This window comes from Rhopalosiphum padi, chromosome 1 (assembly GCF_020882245.1).
Source record: "Rhopalosiphum padi isolate XX-2018 chromosome 1, ASM2088224v1, whole genome shotgun sequence".
In the NCBI taxonomy this organism is placed as follows: domain Eukaryota; kingdom Metazoa; phylum Arthropoda; class Insecta; order Hemiptera; family Aphididae; genus Rhopalosiphum; species Rhopalosiphum padi.
Window position 1 is genome coordinate 76,218,544 of NC_083597.1, and position 26,552 is coordinate 76,245,095.

Below are 26,552 nucleotides of genomic sequence, written 5' to 3' on the forward strand. Positions count from 1 at the left end.
AGACGAGAGTACGCTGATTAGTATTTACGATAACGTTGACCTTTTGCGTAAACCAATTTTTAAAAATGATTTTAATTTATTATTATGACAAGTAATAGTGAACTAATTAATATAGACAAATAGTATTGTGTTATAATTTCGTATTTACATATTAATAAGCTTGGTTAAAAAAAAAATAGATTTTTTACATTATACCAATAATTTCAGATAATCAGATGTCATATACCAAAATATATATTATTATTATTTATTGTGATGTTCAACCTATAACCTAACAATATAGTCCTAACTAAAAGGTTAGCATAAAATGCAGTATAACATACCTATAACCCATTATAATATCTATTCAAACAAATATACACGTTGTCACCTAAATACCAGTGGCGCATCTAGGATTTTATTTTAGGGGGGAGGGCAACATTTATCATATTATTTTGTAAACACAATATTTAATATTTGATTTTATACCTTAAATACATAATATAACTGTCAAAGAGGCTCCTAGGCACTTTGGGTCTCGCCCTTGAATCCACCACTGCTTTATACTTTATACTCGTATTATGTACTTTACATATTTTAATAGTATTTAAAATAGATTATTATGGTAAATAAATCACTTCAAAAGAATTTGTTTATTTTAGAACTGGAACATTATATTTTTCTATTATGTTATAACTTAAGTAACACTATTTTATTTATCTTAGATGTTGTTTTGTACAAATATTAAAAACAAATTGTATCAAAAAAAAAAAAAATATATATATAATTTTAATTAAAAATTCAAAGAATTAAGTAAAATTCATGTGTTTGAAAATTCCACTTAAAACTAAAAATTATTATTGATATACAACTAATTTGAGTTGTGTATGTCATCACATTTTGGGTTCAGTTAAAATATTGAATGTTTATTGAACTATGTTTAAATATTTCTAATCAATACATTTTTGACTTATAATTAAAACCTTTTAGAGTATCAGCTATAGAACGCTTTACAACGACATAAATATTCAAACTCTATTCACATTGACTCCACACTATTAGGTAGCTATATAAATGACAAAGTCTTACTAAGTATATTACTTAGTACGCATACACTCAAAACCACTCTAATTCACTATTAATCAATACTGCAATACTGTTTTGGATTATCTGCCACTTATCGCGAAAGAAAATTATAAAGCTATATCCTTAATATTTAATTCTAAATAACTATTCCCAACCAAATTGTATCTGAAATTGTTTCAATAGAATTTCCTCATTTATCGTGCAATCAATCTCGTGTATACTTTATTTCCTATTCTAACGTATATTCCCTTATGGATATATTATGAATTCTCCATTTTAATGAATTTGTAAACAAAATAAACTGAATACATCAATGATTACATTGCAATATTTATCAAAAAATCAAACAAATGACAGTCATTGTTTAGTTTAACGACAAGAATTTTGAAAATTATGTTTAAGGTACAATAATATAACTTACACAATATTACATAAATATAATACACAAACCTTTTATTAACAATTTGATGAATTCGACTTGTTAGAACTATTTATTCAGCATGATATTTGTGAAACTAAAACAAAAAAAATGAAAAGAAATAGTGATTAATAAACTTGATTACATATAATAAATAAATATCAATTATTATGATACATATTATGCAAATGTAATTAGAAACTTATCTTAATCATTTGAACATTTTGTGATAATTAAAAATTTAATGAACCATTTAATTATTTGTTTAATACAATTAATCTAGAATTGACTACTTTAAAATTCAGTATTTTAAATTAATTTTACTTAGTATTTATTCCAAAGTATTTATAATTTAATATTTGTAAACAATTACTTTTATATTATTTTTAGTCATAAACATGAATAATACATATTTGGAAATAATTTCCGCGAGCAAAATCAGCTTATCACAATATTAAGGTCAAATTATTTTCAATATTGAATAGAAATAATTTTAAAAGTATTAGATTTTTGTTATTTTCTACGGTGCACATATTTTTCATACTGGTTATTGTTATTAAAATACACCAATATTTTCTCGCTGACTAAACATTGTTTATTTTATTGGAAAATACCATTTTAAACATAAATCAAACTCATAAAGTATCAAAACATTTAAACATATTATTATATAACATTAATATTATAATTTAACTGTATTTGAACTTATTTTGTTAAAACATATTATAAGTTTATTTCAATTAAACTGTACCTAACATTTAATAATTTTATTGTAATATTTATAGTTTTAAACATTGTATAGTAAGTTATAATTGAGCAATACAGTTAATTTTTAAAATATTTATAGATTGCCTAACTTAAATTAATGTTGTTTTTATTTTATTTTCAGTTTATTTGTATACCAAAAACCATTGAATTGAAATAATTATCGTTACAGGATCCAATTTAATATGATTATACAATTATAATACAAATATTACATTAAAAAATAATAATAATAATAATGAACTAGAAAAGTCGTTTTTAACGAAAACAACCACGCTACACACGTAAATTTAAAGTTTAGTTATAAAAATCAATCTTTTTAGTTTCAGCATTAAAAATTCCAACTATAAAACTATATTAAAATATACTTAAACTTACTGTAGATTTGTTTAGTGGTTTACTTGTATTTATGTATACATATAAAAAATGGAAATGCTCAATGACAACGAAGATGAAGTATATTATTATGAATAGTCGGATTTAAGGCAATGCCCTTAAGACATATTCTTATTGATGGAGAGGGAGGAAGGAGATACGAAAAGATGACACTCAAGATTTTATTCTCCTTTGACATTTTTGACTAAACATATTTCACAGATCCCATTTACTGTCCATATATACATATTGTTACTACAATTCTACGCCTATAGTGAACACCAAAAACGTAAATCACATTTGCATTTATTTAACAAATAGGTTGATTGTGAAAAGCTGTTATTTATAACATTGACAATAAACATATAAGTCTTCACTGATTTGATACTCGAGTATTAAGTATATCGTTACATTTTCTTTACGAAAAAATTGATCAATATTATTTAGAAATAATGTAGTATAATATTATGATAATATTAAAATATACTTGTAAAGGAAATCATCCCAATTTTAAGAATTAAATTTATTATTTTAATTTAAACTTAAACAAATTGTATTTTTAGGTCTTTTATTTAAAATTAATTATTTGTAAATTATAACTATATTCATTATACTATGTAACAATGTATATTATTAACTCAAAATATAAAAATGCACTTATCAATAAATGTCAAGGAGGTCAGTTTTCGACTGATTTTAATCCATTATCAACAATTCTTGTAGTTGTAGTATAATAATGTACTGATACATATATTTCATAAATCAAATTATATATTTCGTTAATAATATTAAGTAAACTTTTATCTTTTTTTTATCCGTCCTAAATATGGTTTAACTATGGTTCACTTATTATTAATACAATAACTTCATCTGAGTCCTCTCTAAGAATATGGTAATTGATTTCGTAAGCGGACAAGAATCATACATTCATAAATTATTAACAGAATATTACAAATTCTATTGTAAACATGATAAATTTAACTACGTTTCTGCCATCTGACCACTAATCTAACCGTTATCGTGTACTCACCCGTGGAAGCAAACGTCTCCGCTCGGGTGGCGGATAACTCGGATAGTTAGAAACGAATAGGAGTACGCGCGCAGGATAATTATTATTTTAACGTTTACACTATGTATCGCGAAAGACGTACACAATATCAAGTCATGTAAACAAAATACGAATTCAGATACCTATTATTATTATAATGGTACACGAAAACTACTCGACATAACGGCCGGTTATATAGGTGTACCCTTCGCCTTAATGAAAATCTATGGAAACTTTTAAAGACAAACTCAATCTGAGAATAACGATATTTTATCGTCCGGAAACAGCTTTCAAAGTACTGTTGTATATCTTAATGTTTATTACAAACAATAAATCAGCACTCAATATTATTATCTATTATAATTTAATAGCTAAAACACGTCGAACTATTACGATATATAATAATATACATCGTGTACATTGTACCTACTACCTAGCACCAACCCACGCTGAAGCGTGCGGTAATTAAGTTTCTGAAGGATTTATTGGTTATAAGGTTAAGTTATTATATTGTTTTGTGTTATTATAATATCAAACGCTTTTTTTTTTATTTATAACTGATTTTTATCATCGAATAAATGTACGGACACGCACGTAATTCGATGACGACGTTTTAATTTTATCGTGCGGTTTAAACTGCTATTGAAAAATTGAAAACTTCAAAGTATTCACGTACCCTAACAATATATATGTATACAGCATAATGGATATTTTGAACGGCTTTCAATTCTTAAACGTTTATTCAGGGTAAAAAAAATACACTGTTTTTTCAATGCAAATTGGTTTTTATTCAGACACCTATTTGTATTGAACACACGGGGCGGGCTATCAAATCAAATGGATAAGAACTAATTGGCTTAGGGATTCTCGGCGTTGGCGGCGGCAGCGTTGGGTAATGCGATGAGAAAATAAATTTCCTCCGCTCCTTCACTTTCACGGTGGGTCGTGGAGCGGGACGAAGACGACGATGTGGCATAGATAACATTGAGTAGATCTTTTTTTTTTTATTCATTCCGCTCGTTTTGCCCGCAGTTTGTTGAACCGACGGCGGCGGCCAATGGGGGGTGCGATGGCGCTGCACAGTGCACACGCTGTAATCCTCACCGGTTCATTATTGCGTCGGTGAATTTAAATTAAAAATATATTATAGAGATTCTGGATGCGCATTACTAAGTACACTCGGTCGAAAATCCTCCACACTCTTTGCATTTATAATAATATAATTTTGATGTAGGCCCTTTGTTGACCGTTAAAGAGATTTACGCCAGTAGATTTCGGTTACGGCGCGCGCCACGGCACGTATACATAACACCAAAGCCGATAGATTTATACTATATCGATTACTTCATTAAGGCATATTTGGCGTGCTATGCGTGTTTACATCCGGTGAATGGTAAACGGATATCGGCTAACCGTTTTCAGGATGGTGCGTTTTTGTTGGTTGGAAGCTATTGCCAAATGGAAATTCGGAGAGGGTATATGCGCCATATACACAGCTAGTGGGTCGGTATAATACAACAGTGTGTACAGCTTATGGCGTTTTTCGTTTTCTTTTCTCTTTTTCGCGAATTTTGCAGGTAAAATATTATTATTATGCCAACACAAATAACGCACCACACATATTATATTTTTATAACATATACGATATACCTACTGTTAACTGTATCACAGTCGTATTCGCTTTATCGATAACAATAATCCTAATACTTTAATGTCATTGGGCACATCGTCTTATTTTTTTCAGTGTAAGAATGAAATAAAATTCTAGTCAGATTCATGGCGGGTACTTTATTTTATTAAACACGTTGTGTTAACATAATTCCATTTACTAAGTCTCATAAAAATAAATAAATAACGAAGAATAAACTATATATCTTACAAAAACATTATTATTATTAAAGATGTGAAAAAATGAAAACTTTTAATTAACACAATTGTTCAATTTAAGATTTAAATTCGTTACTTCATTTTATTTTCAGTTCATTGCTAATTAAATGATATTTGTTATAAGTTCTAAAACATTTTCTTGCTACATTTATAGCTTTTGAGTTTTATATGAAACATTAGAATTTACAAACTTAAATAGTTCACAGCTGATATTTAATCTTTATCATTATTTATTTCAATCATTTAATTGAAATATATTTTTAAATAGCATATAGAAAAGAAAATATACACACATAAATTGTTCAATATTAAGTAACATAGTATTTTTTATTTTTCATAGTTACTTATGCGTTAGCTAAAAAATATATACATGTTTTTAAAAACTTAAAACGTTTTTATTTAATCTCTCTTGTTGTTTATTTACTGCAGACGATCATAAATAATATATATTATATTGGTTTACTTATAGCACTTCAAATAATTTATACTTGAACATTTTTGGAATCAGTAAGAATTATTAACTTACTTTTGGGAAAGCAAACATGTATCAACTGCAAAGAACTGTTTGTGATTCATATTATCACATTACCTACAGATATTTGATAAGTATATAATTAATTAACCTACATGAAATCAAATAAGTTACTGTAATGACTACAGTAAAGATAAACATGGTTGATCTTATACCTTAAGACAAACAAATTAATAAATAATTATTTTTGAATGTGGAACGACATACATAGTATATTACATATTAAAAAATATACGCACCTAAATATTTTATTAACATGATATAAAAACGTAATACTCATTTAATGATTAAGTAAATGGTAAAAATAACATCATCATAAGACACCCTATAACCAACTATAGGCAATTTTTGGTCAATAACAACAAAAATATACGTTCTCAAAATATATACTAAATATAATGTTATTTAACAATGTATATTAAATTTAAAAATGAACTACGCGAGAAAAAAACGACAACGACGAATAAAATTCGATTAATTTGTCTAAAATTAACTGGTATTTAAAATATATTTCCTTGCGTATAATTTTAGTGACGAACAATGTTGTTTTTATCCAAATCAATAAGTATATGATTTCATATTATTGTTGTATTAAATGTATTAATGAGGATGACTTAAGTAATTATTTATGGCTTTATTTTACATCACATTCACAAACAAATTTAAGCGTGTATTCAATATAGTTTATAATAAGTACCTACTAATTATCAATGTAGCCTGGGGAAAAAATCATAACACCACATATTTAAATTATATTATATTTATTTTTTTTAAAACACATAATTTAAGTTAGAAGAATTGTATGCAACTTACAAAACATTGTAAAGTTTATCTTACTGGATAAAAATTTTATTTCATACAATTCATTTGTATAATATTTTAATATGATGTTATAATTATATAATATATAAGCGTGAGTGAAAAATACGCGAAATTAGGAAGAAACGCTATTCAAAACGATTTGTTCGTGCATTTACATGCGTTTATTAGAGTGATGTACTAATATTGTTAAATTATTTTGAATAAAAATATTCAACAATGTTTTATATTTTACGTTTAGACAAATGTGTATTAGGTGTAACGTATTTTAAAACATATACGTAACATATTATACATCATTAATACGTTAGAATATTTAGTTTAATTTGTTTATTTTTTAGTTAAATATTAGAACCATTGCATAATAAATAACTTAACATTTTTTATTTTTTATTAATTTTAATATTTATAGATATTTTAAAAATTTCAAACAGAAACGATAATCTTATTGTATTAACCAAATTAAATGGATATTCAAAACCACAAATATTTAAAGTTCATTTTTATGAATTAATTAATTAGAATTAAAATATAAAACTGTTTATTACAAGAATATAAATAATATAGAACTTTAAATACTATATTATGATAAAATATTTTATTATATTATATTTAATTTTGATTTATAAATTATAATTCGAGATTTCAATTTAAATTATTAGTATAGGAAGTAAAAAAATCCTATTATATTTGAAAAACATAGAAGATTATCTTGTTGCACATTATTAGAATGTATTACTGAGCTGCATGACTTTCATATAAATACAATTTAAACTAAGTTTTACTTTTTAATAGTTTTATAAATATAAGTAGGTATTTGTCTTATTTCGATTTAGTGTTTTTAAGCAAATACCATGGTTTTTTTTATTTTTTATTGAAATCTCCATAAATCTGCTTTACGTGGTTTTTCAAATGAATGTTAACAGCTAAAAATCTCGTTTCCGTTAAAACGAAAAAACAAATCATTTTGTTTCAAGTACACGCGCGTACGATGTCACGTAACTCGTGATATATATTTTGGAACCTGATGATTTAAAGGCCGTTAAAAGTAAAGATCTAGTGCGCAGTTATATTATATACCTAGTTATTATGTTTAAAATTTAAAACGACTAGCATTTGAGCTCTGGTATGTATAAAATAGGATTTAGTAATATAATGTCTGGCTAATGATAATTTATTGCTTAGTTATTTCAATGAATATAATATGTACATAAACATAATATATCTACATTTTTCGTTTGGAATTCAATACAGTCAATGACTCGATGATACGGTTCCTATATACCTACGCTTATCACAGGAAAAATGAGTGCCGATGAAATATACACACACACTTACCAAAACATTATACAATCAAAATCGTACACCGAAATATCACTTGATATTATTATTACCACCATATTTTTTTTTTGTTATATAAACAATGAATTACGATTTTAGTTTAGTTATTTATTTGAAATTCAAATATAATATTATTCGCGGGATTAACACTTTAACATTTATATTAAATTGTATACACACACTAAGTCAATAACACGCTTAAAATATTTATATAATTTTCACCTATTGCTTTTTTACCACAAACCTATTTAAATGATTATATCGCTCTACGGTAATTCATTATTAACTCAAAAAGTAATAAAAATGATAAATTATATAAATATTTACCAATATAATAATTAATAATTAAGTATATAGTATATAGTATATACTATATATTATAATATTAAGAATATTGTAAATGTGATTTTTTCAACAAAAATTATTACTAATATTATAAAATAAATAATTACTATAGAAATATAAAAAATATATAGGGAAAATAAACTTAGTAATGTAGGCTGACATTGACACTTCTCAGTACAGAGTCGCTTTTCTTAGTTAATGATTTATCATTCAATTCAAATTTAATACATATATTATAGTAGCCTATTCAATTACGATGAGGTACACTTGACACCTACAATACAGCAGAGCGGTACTTACTTGCCCACTTTGTTATGTTTGTCTCATCTGCTTTGTTTCTTTTTAATACAATTAATTATAAAATGTGTTGAGCTTATAAGAACACGATACATAATAATTACACTGACACAATTTATGAATTAACTTAATCAACCGAGTGTATACCACTTATATAGCTCATAATACAGTAACGCATGTTTATTTACTTTTGTAAAAATATGCACGGCATGAACATAATATTATTTCAATAATATTTAACTGGCCGTTCATCGTTTTCTATAAACAAAAATATAAGAAAAAATTACGAAATAAAATTTTAAAAAAACCCTGGCACATGGTTTGACAACATTATAATATAAATACAATAACTTTCTGGAAAAAACAAATATTATTTTTTTAAGTTATACTCGTATTACTGATTAAGTTTTATCGTTCGAAAACAAAAACAATATTCACATTCAAAATCAATCGTTAACGACATTTGGCGTTATGCTATTGCAGCTGAACCCACCAATTATTAAACCAATAACACAATTAAATATTACGTTTGTGTAAAATGTAAAAGCCCGGGGTGACAAACTTCGATTTTAAATTAACCGAATCAACGGAATTGCGGAAGGCGTACTGTTATTTGTCTTGGAGTTTAAGTTTTGAGATGGCCTTTTTATTTTCATCTTATTTTAAGGGATAATTTATACTCTCTATTATACGATAACTTTAATTAACAAATAAAATAACTAAAACATTCTTATTGGTACATAATACTATAATAATTATACATGATATACAATCATTTTATGTTTTTGAATAGCAATTTATTTCCAATTAACAGACGTACTACACTTGTAGTTATTTCTTTTATTCCTCGTTTTTACACTCAGAACAAATTTATACATACAATATAATTATTGTTATATTACGTAATTTAATCTTCTATCTATAAGACTTTTAATAAAATATTTCATATATAAAACATATTATTCATTATTAACAACTATGATACGTTTGTCAATAGTCAATACACTTGTAAGTAATATTTTAGAAAACCACATTGCTTAGTTTAATTAAAATGTGTACACTATATTATTATCGTATAAAGTTTTATTTTTTTTTTATTTTTTTTAAATAACTTTATACATGCATGTGCTTACAAGATAGTATTAGACCCAGGCAGAATTCATTAAGTTAAAATATTTTAAACTTTTATCGTCGTTAATGCGGTTAAATAATCAAGATAAACAATCGAGTTCTTCTTATAACCTCCATAATATATTAACTAAAGTAATAAATCAAATAATAATAATAAATTTGAAACTATTAAACAAACTTTAAATAATTTCCACGTGTGTTCAAATTTATGTTTACGGAGTAAACTATGAAAACAAAATAATAAATTTGGAAGTCGAATATTTTCTAGGAAAATAAATACGATTTCAAGTTAATGTTAAAAAATATGAATATTACCAATATTGGTTTGTAATAACCAATACATATTATTTGTAAAAAAATATCAAATCAATAATATGGTATTTAATAATTATCAACTTCATAACTTCATAAATTTCTCTTTATAATGGTTAATTACGATTTAAAAATAAATTTTTCCATAATTTATAGTGAAGAATATTTTGAAATTTTCAGTTTTAAATACTCGACATCAAGACATTGATAATAATGTCAACAATAAATACAATTTTTATTTTTATTTTTTTTTCAGCAGCTATATCGTCTATAGATATTTCAGTTTAATAACAAATAACAATAATATTGTCTCATTATTTTTTAATCCGTGGAGCGTATATGTATTACACAATGTCACAAGATTTCAGTTGGTGATTATTGTTTTATAAATACTGATTATTAAAATGAACTCTAACAAATGTAATCTATAAAATAATTTTTTTATGTTATATTTAATTGATAATAATATTATACTGTTGTTTATTATATGTTTTTATATATATTCATTTTAAATGAAACATTTCTAAATATGTGCATATTAGTATAATTAAACTATTATGCTGTAACATAAAAGATACTTAGATAAAAATACAAGCATTATATTTTTTATCCTAAAAAATACATTGCCTAATTATACCAATTTCACATGTTGTATACGAGTCGCGAAATGTGTTTTTTTTTCAGTACATCATCAATAATTGTTGTATGGAGATAGTGTGTTTAGTACAAAAATAAAAATACAATATTCTTATGTATTTAAAGAGGTATTATACAAAACAGTCCTAGATCTAGAACTGTATTTATAGATAAATTATAACTTATAACTTAATTTAAAACAAAAATTATAATTTTTGGGTAAACCATACCATTTGTTTTACCTTGATATATTTTTTATAAATTAGATAAATTATTAGATTCCCTTGATAAATTCTACTCGATGTTGATTTTTAGAAAAATATTAAAATTACTAAAATTGAAATTATTCAGAACGTTTCTGATAGAAACAGACCAATGTTATATCATACAAATCAGGCCTTAGTTTATATTTTAGTGATTATTTGTTAAATAATTCATCGATTTTTATGATATTTTGGTTTTTAATTTTAAATTTTGTATTGATTTTATTACATATATTTCATTATATATTTATAACAATTATATAGGAAAAAACATGGTCTTGATATTTTACAGGATTTTATTTTTACGAAAATATATTATCTAGGTTGAAATAAATATATGTGTTAGTAGTTTCTCTTCAAACAATTATTACAGTTTTCTATTATTCACAATAAAATAAAATAAATATAAACATATCCAATTTAAAACATAAAATTATATTTTATTATGAAAAAATTGAATTTGTTTCAAAAGAAATTGTAGAAACAATAAATGCGATTGATATTTAAAAACATATTTTTTTTTTTAAATAACAGATAATCTAATTAAACATGAAAATAACATTAAAAAATCAATAGTTTTTTTTAAAATCAAATATTGATGATTACAATTTACAAGTATTATTCACGTGCAGTAATGTTAAATGATTGATTAAATTCGTATATGTAGAATTACTTGCAATTATTACGACTGAGATGCAAACCGGTGATATAATTTGCCAATTTATTGAGTTCAATAATTTCCGTTTTAATAAAATTTTGTTTTTGATGTGACTGTTAAAATTGTATAATTTATACTTTTTGTTGAATTTCACCATATAGCGCATCGTATTGTTATTATAAAGCGTTCATTTACGTTATTGCTTATTTCCATAACAGGGTCATGTAATCACGTGTAAATTAAAATTTAAAACAAATTTTAAATCTAACTGTTGTTAGAGCTCAACTAAATTGGATATCGATTGTTTGTATAATTGTAACCATTATTATTTATTATTATTAATAATTGAATTATCTGACTAGGAGAAATTTGCACACTCGACTAAATTAGATACGGCACTAAATGAAACAGACCAAACGATTACTAGATGTTTTAAAAACAGACTAAAATAAGCGCTATTGCTCCACTATACGAATTCGATGAAAAGTAAGCACAGTGACAGAAAAAACAAAATAGGAAATATACAGACGGCTCCCTATTACGGACAGATACCACCACCAAAACATCTGTGTCCTAAGATAAGTTTTCTAAACAACTGTGAACCACTAGGTGTTTCATGTCTAGAGGCGGATACGACTAAGGCTGAGATAATATTCTCTCAGAGTTTCCAAAAAAATAAAGACATCTACTGAAAATGACCTCCCATACATTCTATGTAAGACACTAAACAAAATATAAGTAGATGGTGCAAGAATAAAAATAAACTTGGTGAAATATGGTATACACAAAACACAACCAATAAGAGAGATTATAAAATGCTGCTATAAAGAAGGGGTTTAAATAGTTCTTAACCAAAAAATAGAAGATTTAAATCTAAGTGTCATTAATCAAATTGAATTCTTGTCATAGATTCAAATTTTCCAATTAGTCAATATAGTTATGAAAGTAATAGGATAATTATTACCTATGACACTTGGTGAAATAGAACAGTTGCACTAGTGATCAATTCGTTGAGCTAAAATAATAATTGTATAGACATAAAATATTTTGAACCGAATTTTGATACTATAATAACATACATTAATCTAAGTATTATATTATAATGTAAAAAAACATATATTTTTTTTTTTTAAATAACAATTAGTGATAATTAGTGTTAGTAAGTATTTCTTCTGTGAATTTTTTTTCTGTCGCTTCATAATAAAATATTTATATTTTAACGACCTTGTTAAACAAATTAAACCGGGTTAACACGAACCATTTATTTTATAAGATAACTTATTACGAAAAATGGAATATCATTCACTAAAATAAAAGCAAAAAATGATCTTAACACTTTTATTTTTTAACAAATAGGTTTAACATTAAAAAATAACTGTTTTCCTGGGATTAATGTGTTAGATTAATTATTTAGTTTGAAAGCTGTAAAAAAAAAAATAGAATTAATTAACAAAATGTGTAACTTTTAAAATAAATTGTTTATTTATAATATTATGATTATACTGAGTTACCGAGTAAATATCATTTCGTGAATTAAATGGTTTCAAAATTATTTGTATTTTTATTTTATGTGTTTATTTTTAATTAAATTTGTCTTAAATTCTATATCGAAATATATGTAATTTTAGACATAAATAAATATATATCGTATATTATTATACTATATTAAAAGCGTCCAACCATTACTAACCAACTTGTAATATTTTTAATTTAAAAAAAATAAGTCATTATTCCATAAGATTATTATTATTTTTATTGTTGAGAAAATTAACCTATGTACAATCTAAATAACATAATAATATCTAATAAACTTATGTGATGAAATCAATGTTGAATTAAAGTTGTAACATAAACTTGGGAATATATGTTTTGGTTATTAGTCTCGTAAAAGCCCACAGTACCGCATTTTCTAAAAAGAGTTTTTAGGCATAATTCCTTTGGACTTAATTATTATACTAATTTTGGATTTTAGAGCGGTTGCGACAATATAATTTAGGTACTGATAGTTTCTTCTACAGTACGGATATAACAGTTTGTTTGGAGGGTTTATTTTCTTATATAGTATAAGTGGTATTTGTAATATAACTAAAATTTTCGGTTTAAAAAGTTTGAATTTTCACTATTTTTGGGGGATTCCCAAAATTTGGATACTATGCAGCCATAATGATCTGAGAAAAAGTTTGTAAATATTCAGTTTAGGATGAATACTAAGTCTTGAAGACTTAGATAATATACGTAGGTTGTGAAATAAGCGTTTTATATGGGTCAGCGTAGTAATCTCCTTTTGCGTATACAAGGAATCTAAGTAAGTCGCTTATCATACATTAAATATTCAGCTTTGGTGAAATTCGGAACTTTGATAACACTAAAAATTACGTAAGAGAAGGTTATCTGGCTTAAGAAGAATTGTATGTGTGTATAATATTGTGTTTCATTAACTGTAAAATGCTATTTAGTATATCATTAGAAAGTGTTCAACAGCAATAACTAGATCATTGTGTAGGTCAATATTGCCTTATCGTTCGCATAATCTACGACGAGGGTGTTATAAAGAGTTGGTTGGGCTGAGCATAATATAAATAAGAAAAGCTGAAATTGCTTCAAGACTGACAAAAGTTTAAAACCAGGTAATATGATGAGATTAGAATATGTTAGGTTATGTTTAACCTAATCCCGAATTGGGTTTAATTAATTTTGGAAGTTTCATTAGCGTAGCATTCGTGTATTTAAATATTTGGTATTTTTTCTTTTATATTGTATCATATTATAATGTATACTTATAACTGTCTGAGCTGGTTGTTTATTAATGGATTATTATAAAGGATTATTTAAGAAATTTCTTGTTACATGGTACGGGGTCATACACTAAGTATTAAGCCGTGCGGAGAAATAAAATCAAACATTTTTAACGACCAAAAATGACTATACAAGCAAAAACCAACACGACTGTCAGATTTTGGTCATTTGTTTTATTTTTTTATTTCAAATAAAAAACTTTATTTGTGTCACATTAAACTCTGATTTTTAAATTAGCTTAAAATATTTTCAGAAAAATATATCTTCCAACACTAAAATAATATGTGATATATATCTTGCCGATTATTAAAACTTAAATAAAGTATTTGAAATTAGAGGAAAACTTAACCGACATTAAGTGTTTATCTTTCAAATAAAAAATAAAATAATCGAAATCTGACTATTCACGAAGTGAAAGAGTTAGTTTTTAGTTTTATTTATTTTCTCTTGTAATAATTTAATAATTGTTATTGCCATTGTTTAGGTTGAAGGTTATTAAAAATGTTTTTCCAACTGATCACTATGCTCATATTTTATATACTGTGAAATGTATCAAGTACAGATGATCACTCATCAAATACGATTAACAGTATATATTTTATACTTTAATTATTTGTTATTTAAATTAAAAACTATATAATTACAGTACATTTAATAAAAACATTAACATTATATTTTTATACGGTAGTTATATCCATAAAATAGTATTACATACATAAACTCTATATTATTTTAATTTATTATAAACACATCAAATTGTAAACTATATAGTGAGTAGTAGGTATAATATGATTACTGATTTTTTAAGCGCATTGAAAATATATTGTTGTCTGAAAAATGTTGAATGCCACAAAAATCGTGAATACTCATACATTTCTGTACCTAAATTTAGATCCTTCATTCAGTTTTCTTAATTATTCGAATATTGAATAGTTTCGTATAAATATAATATTATGTCGAATGATAATATTAAATTAATTACGAATATAAGAAAACAATATAGTCGTTTGAATCTAGACGAATAATAATCGGCGTGAACGAAACCCAATAATGGTCATAAACTGATGTACAATTTTATCAAAAACTAAAAGACTAATGTCTAAGTAATGCAATTTACGAACAAATCAACAAAGAACGCATTAAAACATTTGACTAAACAATTATTAAACCACTGTTGGAGTTAACGAGGCTATCAAGTATCGATAATTTCGTATAGAAAATTGGAAACGATCAACAAGTCATGAGTAAATTCCGAAAATAACAAAATATTTATTAGGGTAATGATACGAGTAAAAAATTAACTGATCAGTGAGAACGCACAATTATTATCTAACAATGACCACGTGAACGGAATAAGAAAGGAATACATTTAAACTTTAGTAATTTTCTTCAAATTAGTTGAACAATAGAGAACTCCACGATTGTTGCAAAATAAATATAAAAGTTTTGAACTCTACAAATTCGGCGTATGTCGGAAGAAATTATTAATATGAATTTATTCAAATTGTAATATGTGTGTATATTTAGTTGCCAGTAGTTATATTTTCAAGGAGCAATTACCTTACGAAACAAAATACAAACTGAACATAATAGTATCGTTTTTATCGGTGACAATGACATCGTTGAACAATATAATATTATAATATACTTAATTGAGGAAAAATCTTTAAAAAGAAAAAAATCTTCAAGAAATACAATTTTATGTCTCAATTAATTGTTCACTTCTGTCTATAATAATGCTAATAGTCATCACATAATATTAAAATGCACAATGGTCAATGGACGTGTTATTAAAATATATAAGAGTACGACATATTTTAAGTAAGCAACGGTTATTTATCGATGTATACAAATATTAAATGGGTAAAAAGTGTATATTAAACTGTTGAAATCAGCGATAAATTTATTAGTTTGCCTTTCACTAATAAAATGTAGCGTCATATTTTTTTAAGTATCAAGATGTACTTTTTGACGTATAGCTTTAAATTGCTGTTTTATCGCTATAATACCTATTTGTAGTCGTATAATGTCCACAAGTTAAGTTTCACGTGCTTTTTTTTAGTCTTAAGAGATTTTATTTTATTTATTATAAAAAAAAAAAAAAAAAAATACGGCAATATTTTGTCTAGTTGTGAGCCGTGAAGATCTAGCGAGGAGATTTTCTATGCCAGAAAGATTTTTTTCTAGATCTACGTTGTTATACGAATATATATAATATATTGGTGCACCACTATAAAAACAAACTACTCAATCACAGTAAGCGTCGCGCGTCGTCTTCGTAGACAGTGCAGTGATGATATGATAATATTATGTCGTTTCTCTGCAGCGAGAGGACACTGTATTAAAAATAATAAAAGTAATAAGTCTGTCCTGGTGTGGGTAAAAGAAGAGTTTAAATAATATCGTTTTAACGACCACTATTTTGGTGACGTCGACGCCGCCCTTCGATACGGTCCTACACCCGCGAGTGGCTTATTTTTTTCGTTCATCTACTAAATGTATTTCTCGACACGAAAAAAAATAAAACACGTGACGGTGGTAGTGGGTGCAACGGAAGCTCTTCCACCGGTGTAAAGTGTAAGTCTCCGTATGTGTGTGTGTGTGTGTGTGTGTGTGTGTTTCTCTCTCTCTCTTTTTCTTTCTATGTCACTGTCTCCTCCTTTTCTCATTCTCCACCTCATCGGTTCTTCTAATATCGTTCTAACCACCACTCTCGCGTGGACGCTATTTTATGACAAACGCTCACTAGCTAGTTTTGTCGATAGCGCATGAAAGTGGCGGTGGAAATTTTACCGACGACGACGTCGTACAAGAACCATTTCCATTCATCACTTCGTCCATCACACGTCCGCGACACACTTAGCCACTTGATTATTGTCTCTGAAAATCCATGGTCGCCATCAGTATAATGTCAGATGGTTTGTTTTTTTTTTACACAGTCGTCGCGCCACTCCTATCGATTGCAGATGGGAGTTTTTTTTATATTATTTTTCATTTTTTTTTTCTTTTGACCAAACCTCTGAGCTGTTGTTGAGAATAAGTCATTTGACGACCGTGCACAAACGCCAGTATATCATTAAATATGATTTTGAGAATTAGACATCATATTATCGTGTTCAATAAGACGGCAGATATGTAATATTCGTATGTAGGTTTTAATATTATATATCAAAGGACGCGTTGTTTATCTAACCAGTGCAAGGAACTCAGAGGATATCATTACATACTTTTGCGAAAGTCAAGTGCGCGATGTACATCTATTGCGTAATTGTAATATACAACCATTTAATATATTTTGGTTCGATATAAGTATGCAATCGATATTTTTTTAAATTTTGCACAACAGTAAACGGTATTGTTACCAATGCGATCGCAATGAGAGTATTTATATTCTAAACTCGTTATGTGTGTGTTTTTTTTAATAACCGTGTAGTGCAGCTTATGTATAGTAAATATACATTTTTGAGTTATAATCGATGATTTACATTAAAATTATCATTATTATATTTTCAGAACGATGATATTATACTTTTTTTTACATTGAGACTTAACGCAACAATATCGTATATTATTATTTCTTGTTTGTATGAAATCGTTATCTGCAGATTTACAAATTACTAGGATATAATATATGTATCCATCGTCGTGGTCTCGTAACAATAGAAGCGTTACAAGTAGTACATTAGTCATAATTATTGAGGATACTTAAGTGACGTTCATCTAGAAGGGCGTATGTAATTAATTATGTTATTCATAAATGCATAAAGGTGTTTGTTATGCTGACCGCTAAACAATGATACTAGGACGTCGAGATACACCGTGAATCATTTAAATTGCACGTTTAACGTAGCATATAGTGCCATCGTTGGTTTTATCGCAATTGTTACAGGCAGTGTAAAGCAACAAAGTTCCTAACCGAATAGGTTTATTTCTGGTCAAGTGTCGAGTCAAAGTTAAACCATGTAGTCGTGCGTGGGTTGATCTGTAATGGGTGGGTGGTTGGTGGTGGGAAGGGGGAGAGGTTGGTCGTCGTGGATTTTTTGGTATGGCAAAGTCGTATTATGCGGTGTATCCTCGACCACCTATATAAGCTAGATTTAACGGAAATGAGAACAAGACAGACGAAATAAATAAATAAATAATAATAAAGAAAAACACGCTGTTTCGAAAAATCCGCCGTCACGATGTCGCACGTCTACGACTTGACTGCCCGGATCAACACGACCATACAACTTTATAGTATTTGATGTATCTTACACAATATTACACACAAATACACAATATTATGTCGCATCTGGTTTGTTTTTTCTAAAAATAATTTTGACCGTCTGCAGACGACAATGTGTATGACATGGCATAATTATTATATTGCTATTTGCTATAATAATGAACACTGACTGCTGACCAACGGACGTCCAGTGTCGATTATCGTTCCATTCGATACGCGTCATAATATTATTAATTTATAATGTTTATGACGTGCCGTGGTATTTAATAGTCTGTTGTTATTATAATATCGCGTCTTGTCAATGGACACGGTGGTCGATCCTACGCGTGGCCTGACGTGTTAAAAGTTATCCCTTGACGCCTTTGGGCCGGTTTGAGAAGAAACTCTTTTCTTCCCCCACACCAATCAACATTTTAAGCCCTTTTAATTAACCCCGAAATTCAATATAAATTATTTAGTTCATGTTTAAATTTAATCATATCATGCGGGGAGCAACCCGCTTCGAAAATAAAATCACGTTATAGTTGACATAATATCCCATAATTATTATATTAGGTACCTACTTAAATATAAATAGTATATATATATATATATACTATGTTTAAAAAAATCCGTACAATATAATACAATTTCGGTTAGTTTTGAATGTTACGCGGTATACAAATTGCAACTATTATTATTTATAATATAATTTATTAAGATTAACAACGAAAAATAAAAAAATATAAATGTATAATATATTTTGGTATTGGTGATTGTTTATTATTATTTCAAACGCATTTTGACATCACGTGTAACCTGATATTACATATTTCAAATTACTAGACTATATTGACATTTTTCAAAAAACTCGATGTGTTATATTTCAACAATTTTTTTAGATTTTGTTTTTGATGTTGGAAAAAAAATGTTCTCTAGAGAATTTATACGTATATATGAAAAATACGTATGGCGATTTCTGGCAAAATAAACTTTTGTGCGATTGCCAAAGCTATTTGTTTTCGAATTAACTATAAAATTGCAATAATAATAATAATAATAATAATAACAAAAAAAAAGCTTTTGTACAGAATGAATAATATGGTGACATTTGTTAGAAGAATAATACCTTAAATTACTTAAGCACAATTGTATATAGCACTATTCAATGGTTTTTAATTTGTGAGTATGAAAGTATAATAAATTAAATGTAAGATCGTGACCAAAAAATGTTTGTATGAAATGAATATAATTGTGATTTGATTTAGCATATTTTAATATTAATAGAACAAATTGAAACACCAAAACGGTCATCAGGTAAAAGAAATAAATACAAAATAAATGAGGAAAAATATCTTTTTTTTATGTATATATATATTATTTACTAATCAATTTTGTTAGTCAACTTATTTTACCACTTTGTATTACGGTTATCAATTTAAATTTATTTAATTGGGTTTTTAATAGCTGAATTATGGCTGAGCTTTTATATTAAAATACTACTATTACAAAGAATATTCTGTTTTTTTTTTTGTCAATAACTTTTAATTAAAATTTAATTCTTTAATCGTTTTCTTTAATCAACCGACAAATTAATAAGACAAACGTCAAAATCGAAAACATAATTATTACGAAGCAATATTATTCTGTTTAAACTGTTATTTAATTTTTTAATCTACTAAAAGTCTTATATTTTTAATTTTGACTCAATTTGTGAAAATATAACAATTAATTTTAAGGCTCAATTATTATAAATCCTAAGATAATATTAGTATTATACAATCGCTCAGGTGCACAAAATAAAACCCACCTTCTTAGTTATAAATTATTAATTTCAGAAAGGGATAATTATTTGATTGTTTTTGAAGAACACGTAATCGCTGTGGACAGCGAATTCAAGTATTTTTAAGTACCTATTAAATTACAAGCGAATTTTCTCTGATAAACTATATTATTTATTTAGTATTTAGGTCAATCAGAAGTTCAGAGGTGTATTCTATTCATTTACGGTAATATGTATTTTTTGGAGGAAAAAAAATCTTGCGACTACAGTACTACAAATCTAAACTTTATTGTTGTGTCACTTAAATAGGAAAAAGAACTTCTAAAAAAAATATTAACAAATAATTAATACTCGTACAGTAACATCATTATATCGGACTTCACAAAATATTGATAATTTTCTGTGCTATCTAATATTAGATTTAAATTGTTTGTGAAATTTAATAATTTATCTCAGCTTAATATAAATCATTAATGTAATATGTACCCACCTCAATGTCCCTCGATTATTGGTTTTTTTTTTATATAAAATATGCTATAACGGGTTGGGATACATTTTTGAAATATTAGAGTTCGTCTCCGAGCCACCCCGCTAACAATATTTTATTCCGGGTGTGAATGATACAAAAACGCTTGTGCACATTATTATACACCAACCAACGTTAAAACGTATCATCGTCGTGATACGATTGATTACTTACCAACATGTTTCATGCGATAAGACGTATATTTTACACTATACGTGTCATATCGGAATATTATGCATTTTTGTCATAAGAAATAATTAATTTATCGTCGGTGGTCATTACTAATTGTAATGGCATAATATTAATCACTAACGATTCAAATATTACGTGCGTTTAATTATGGTGACAGTTTTATGATCCTTAATTACTGCTGTTATTTCAGCGTTTTCCAATAATACGTCCGTCGATTGTCCGAATTGCTGAACGGTATTAATTAGCTAGCCGAATGAATATGAAGAATGTCCTGTCCCATTATAAAAGGCATAATAATATTATCTTATCATGATGATAGTATTATATGATTTTTATTATATCGCTGTATAAAAGCACCCTTGTGTTTTAGATTCCAGAATTATCGCCGGGACGAGAAAACTAAGAAATTTCGTAATTTGATTTGATTTTTTTTTTGTTTTTTAGCAATTAAATATAAAAAAATGTACGTCGAGAACTTTGTGATGACTCAGCAATCTGAACTTAACACTAGAATTATTCAAGTATTTGGAAATTGCAAATTTTTCATTATTTTCCGAATCTTAACAGCAAATACCATGCCACTGAAAATCGTTTATACAATGCTACCCGTTTTAAAATGTAATTCGAGGTACTTACATAATTCTGCAGACAATATAAAGGCTGACGTAGTTTAGTATAGGTACACAAACATTCTTACTAGGTACACGCCGTTTATTGTTTTTTTTTCCAACACCACATTATTTGAACGGTTACCTTGATCATCGTGGTTTTTTTCTTTTATTTCGTTGAAAGCTGCACTCAAGTACTTGTATATTTAAGAAAAATATAATACAATTTCCAATTGAAATAGATTTTGATAATACTTAAAATAATAGTAGACACAATTTTTTAATTCCACGACAATTATTATTTCAGTAAAATACAATTGATATGGTGTAATTTAAATTAGATATAGTTCGTATAAAATGTTTAGAATTCATATTATTACTGTCGATTAGTGATGATTACTTTATATACAAATTTCTTAAGAATATGTTGCATTTTATTCGTTACGAATAGCGGCTAGAGAACAAAACCTTCAACGATTTATTATGATACGTTGGTAAACTATTCATTATATTAATCACTTGATGACAGTAACAGTTACATCGTATTATTATTATTATTTAACACATTGTTGAGACGACATTAGAAGTCGACAGCATCCGTTTCAGGCGTACGCCATTGTCAAATGAGATCATAATAATTATTCAAAATAATTATTATTATGACCAACATATTAACGCCTTAAAGCATCACAGATTCGCGAGGAAAAGCAATGTTTGTTTTATCACCAAGTTGTTACCTACTGTTACAACTTTAAAAACTGGAAAATACTAAATAATTGTATTTTTGTTTGAATTACATTTTTATGTATGTAAAATATTATTTTGGCAATAAGCTATTATTATTATGCAGAATTGGGAAAAATAATTATCTATATATCATCATAATATTATATTGGTATATGTTAAGCTATTCCGTGTATACCGATAGCTCCCGGTGAAAATTAAACGGCTTTATACCTATGGCTTCGGAATATATGATAAAGAGCTTCACAATGCCCGTATAATATTATGCTATAGTATATACACTTATAATATTTACTCAAAGTATTATGTTTTATTCAGATGAATACATTCCCCTATCCTAATTCCAAATAACGAAACTGTGTGAACCGCCGAACACATTTTTTTCCTCTTTTTCATAGAAGATATTTTATTATTATACTGTTGCGATTACAATACATGGGATGGAATTCCAAATTTAAAATTAATCTTTGAAAATGTCGTGAAAAAATTTCAGAATGTTTTATGAGAATGGGTACAATGGATTATACGAACTTGACGAGTGTAGCAGAGTTATTGGATACGGTATATGATATCTGTACCTCTATATTGTAAAAAAGTTGACAAATCATTGTAAATAATAAATGGATTATTCGTATTGGATAGATGCAGTACGTAAATATTAACGATGCAATTTTTAAATAAAATGAAATAATTACTAACAATCTACATTGTTTGCGTGTATTTGTGGATTTAGGTGTATGTTCAAAAGCCATAAGACAATAGTTTATAATATGTACAATGCATTACGAGTAAAAAGTTACGAGTTGTTTTTTTTTTATTATAATAGCTTTATTGTATAATTATTTATTTTACTCGAATTCACTATAATAAAGGAATCTCGCATAAATTATAATCTGGTAATTGTGTATGAAAGAAACACATTATAATTGTTAGTGTTATAAAAATTAATCAAAATTATCTAATTTACTATTCATATTTAATATTAATACCTATGCATAAATAATAATGTATTATACTATTTTAAGTTAACATACTATTTTGTAGAAAATCATTAGTCCCTTCGTAAGTTGAATGATATTATGTTAAAACCGCGTTATAAATTAATTAATTTCAATTATATTTTATTTGAGTATTATTTGCAGGTTCAAAAATTAAATTCAATCTCAAACAAAACGATAAAAGATTTAATTTATTAATAGTGATACGACTGATACAATAAAGACTAAATGATTCAATAAATTAGAGTAAAATAAAAGGTTTTTCCGAGAAAACGTGTAGATGCAATATCTTATTAAAAGTTTTGTGCCATTTTTAAATTATATTTTTGAGGTACAATATAGAAATACGAAAATACACTACACACATAGGAACCTATTAAGTATTACAACTTAATTTTTGATAATGTACCTATATCTTAATTTAATTATTTAAAATTAAAATAATTAATTATGTAAACCTACTGACAACAACACTTTGACTCCTAAAAAATATTATTTTTATAATAAAATATTTTCTCGTGAATTTACCGTTTCTCTAAAAAGTTTTACGCAAACACCTGACTTTGTAGAAAGTTACAATGTAACAGCGTAAAATATCAAAGCTTTGTATCACAATATCTCCGTGTTTTCTATAATCGGGATTTATTTTTGTACAAAGTTTTTTTTTTTTTTTAATTGGTCTTTATTTCGCGTCGAAAACTTGCGGTCATTAGTGTTACGTGAATTAAAATATGATAATAGTGTGGTTCAGAGTTTACTCTTCACACGAATACGATACGATATTCTTCAAGCTTACGAAGTAAACGTTTATCTATAAATATTCAAGTTGAAAATAGATTCCATTATGTATATACTATGAAACCGTTACTAATATTAGCTACAGTATTTTATTATTATATTATATACTTACAAAAAAAATTCTTGCGTAACTTGATAAAAAAAAAAAACAAACAAACAAACAAACAAACGACAACTTTAGAGCGACCGTGGAAACTTGTGAATTAGTCAAACGTAAGCAAACCGTAATTGACACTTCTACATAACATCAAATTGGACCACGACGTTTTTCGATCGTTATGGAGTTCTTTTAGTTTTAATTTTTATTGTTATTATACTCCGTTTATGGTGTTCTGGAATCGTCTGTCGTTCGTTTGTCGGAGATAATCTCGTCCGGAACTCGTAAGCGGATCAGGTCCGTACGCCACGAAAAAAATAAAACAAGCGAAACGAATAGATGACAACAAGAACGACGAAAAATCAAAATCAAATATATAAAAAAAAAAAAAAAAAAACCTCGTGAACTCGAACTCGGCGAATTACAACCGCGACGTTACGCGGCGATGTACAAATGCCGTTTTCAAAAGTCGGAGACGGCGGCATTTCGGACCCGCACGCGGAACGCATGCGCTCACCCGATATTATTATTATTATTATTACTATTATCATTATCGTCGTCGTATACCACATCAGCAACCGCCAGCGCGATCGTCTGCGTTCCCCGCAACCCCTTATTTGTCGCGCCCGGAACTGGACCACCGAGTTGGACGGGGCACGACTATATTATTATCATATATAGGCTGGCTGCGGAGACAGCGAAATATTTCTCGGAAATTCGCGCGCACAAACGATCAGAATATTTCAGAAATCGCACGTACATATCGGGCTAACTTTATATCATTATAATAATATTACCCACGCGCGATTTGTATTATGCAAATTTCACTCGGATAGGACTGCGGCGGTGGTGTCCAGCACGCGCAAACGAAATCTTTCTCCGCGCTGAATATCGCTCGCGATTTATCGTAAACGATTTTGTTTTTTCAAACCCGCACTACGGTTTTTGACAACCATCGCCATCGCAGGATTCTGGTCGTATACACAATATAAACCATTATACCATGGTAGTAATATTGTCCATATTGTGGGGACACACGTCGAAACAGGTTATCCGATTATAACCATCTTCGGTTCCAAATACTCCACTAGCACCGGTAAAGTGTATAGGTACCCTATAGTATATAGTCATGAAGACCAGAATGGAATAGGTGTCCGGGTAGAAATTAAATATACGCACTCGTTCACGATAAAAATTACATAATATCATCATAACATTCGTGAAAATATAAAAATAAAATAATATAATAATATAAATATAATATAAATATTATTATAATTATGATATTGATAATAACCGTCACAATATCAAGAATTTAGCACGAATTACTTAGTACTGTTGTAAATCGTTTGTTGGAAAAATGAATTTAATATTTTGTTTTACCCACCTAAATATATTTTAATTAATTTAAAAATGGATCCAATTTGAAGCATATTTAAAACAAAGAAATACTTTTTAAGTAAAGAAAACCAATTGAAAAGGAAAATTTAATTGGTGAACAAAATAAACTTAAAATAAATTGAATGACTGACGAGTTTTGAGTTAACATTTCGTAAAAAACCGTTTTCGTAAATGTATTATTAAATTTATTAATGCATTATTTTATCATAATAATTGTTTTTTTTAATTAATATGAACTTGCTGAGTTAAATCAATATTAAATACCTATTTTGTTATAAGTATCGGATACGTGTGTTTATAACTATACTTTTAGACGGACTGTGTTATAATACACAAATGCATTAACTATACCTAAGACGTGTTTTAGAGTTTAGACACTATTAAATAAATGGAAATTGAGAAACAAATTGTTATCGCTTGTACTGAAGTCAAAAAAATTAATTTTAACATAGTTGTATTATTAATGTGAAAGTCCCTCATCGGGACCGATTCAAATGTTACCAAGCATAT

The 26,552-nt window shown here is 26.9% G+C and overlaps 1 protein-coding gene across 2 annotated transcripts in view; it reads right to left on the minus strand.

Moving 5' to 3' along the window:
• LOC132917380 (FMRFamide receptor) overlaps positions 1–25,077 on the minus strand; it is a 118,265-nt gene extending 93,188 nt beyond the window's left edge. Inside the window, exons 1-2 of one of the 2 annotated variants that reach the window (XM_060978095.1) lie at positions 24,657–25,077; positions 1,516–1,580 (exon numbers count right to left, since the gene is read on the minus strand). The gene's annotated coding sequence lies outside the window, so the exon portion shown is untranslated. The remainder of the gene's footprint in view (positions 1–1,515; positions 1,581–24,656) is intronic. The other variant, XM_060978096.1, reaches the window with a different exon arrangement.
• Between the last annotated feature and the right edge of the window lie 1,475 nt (positions 25,078–26,552).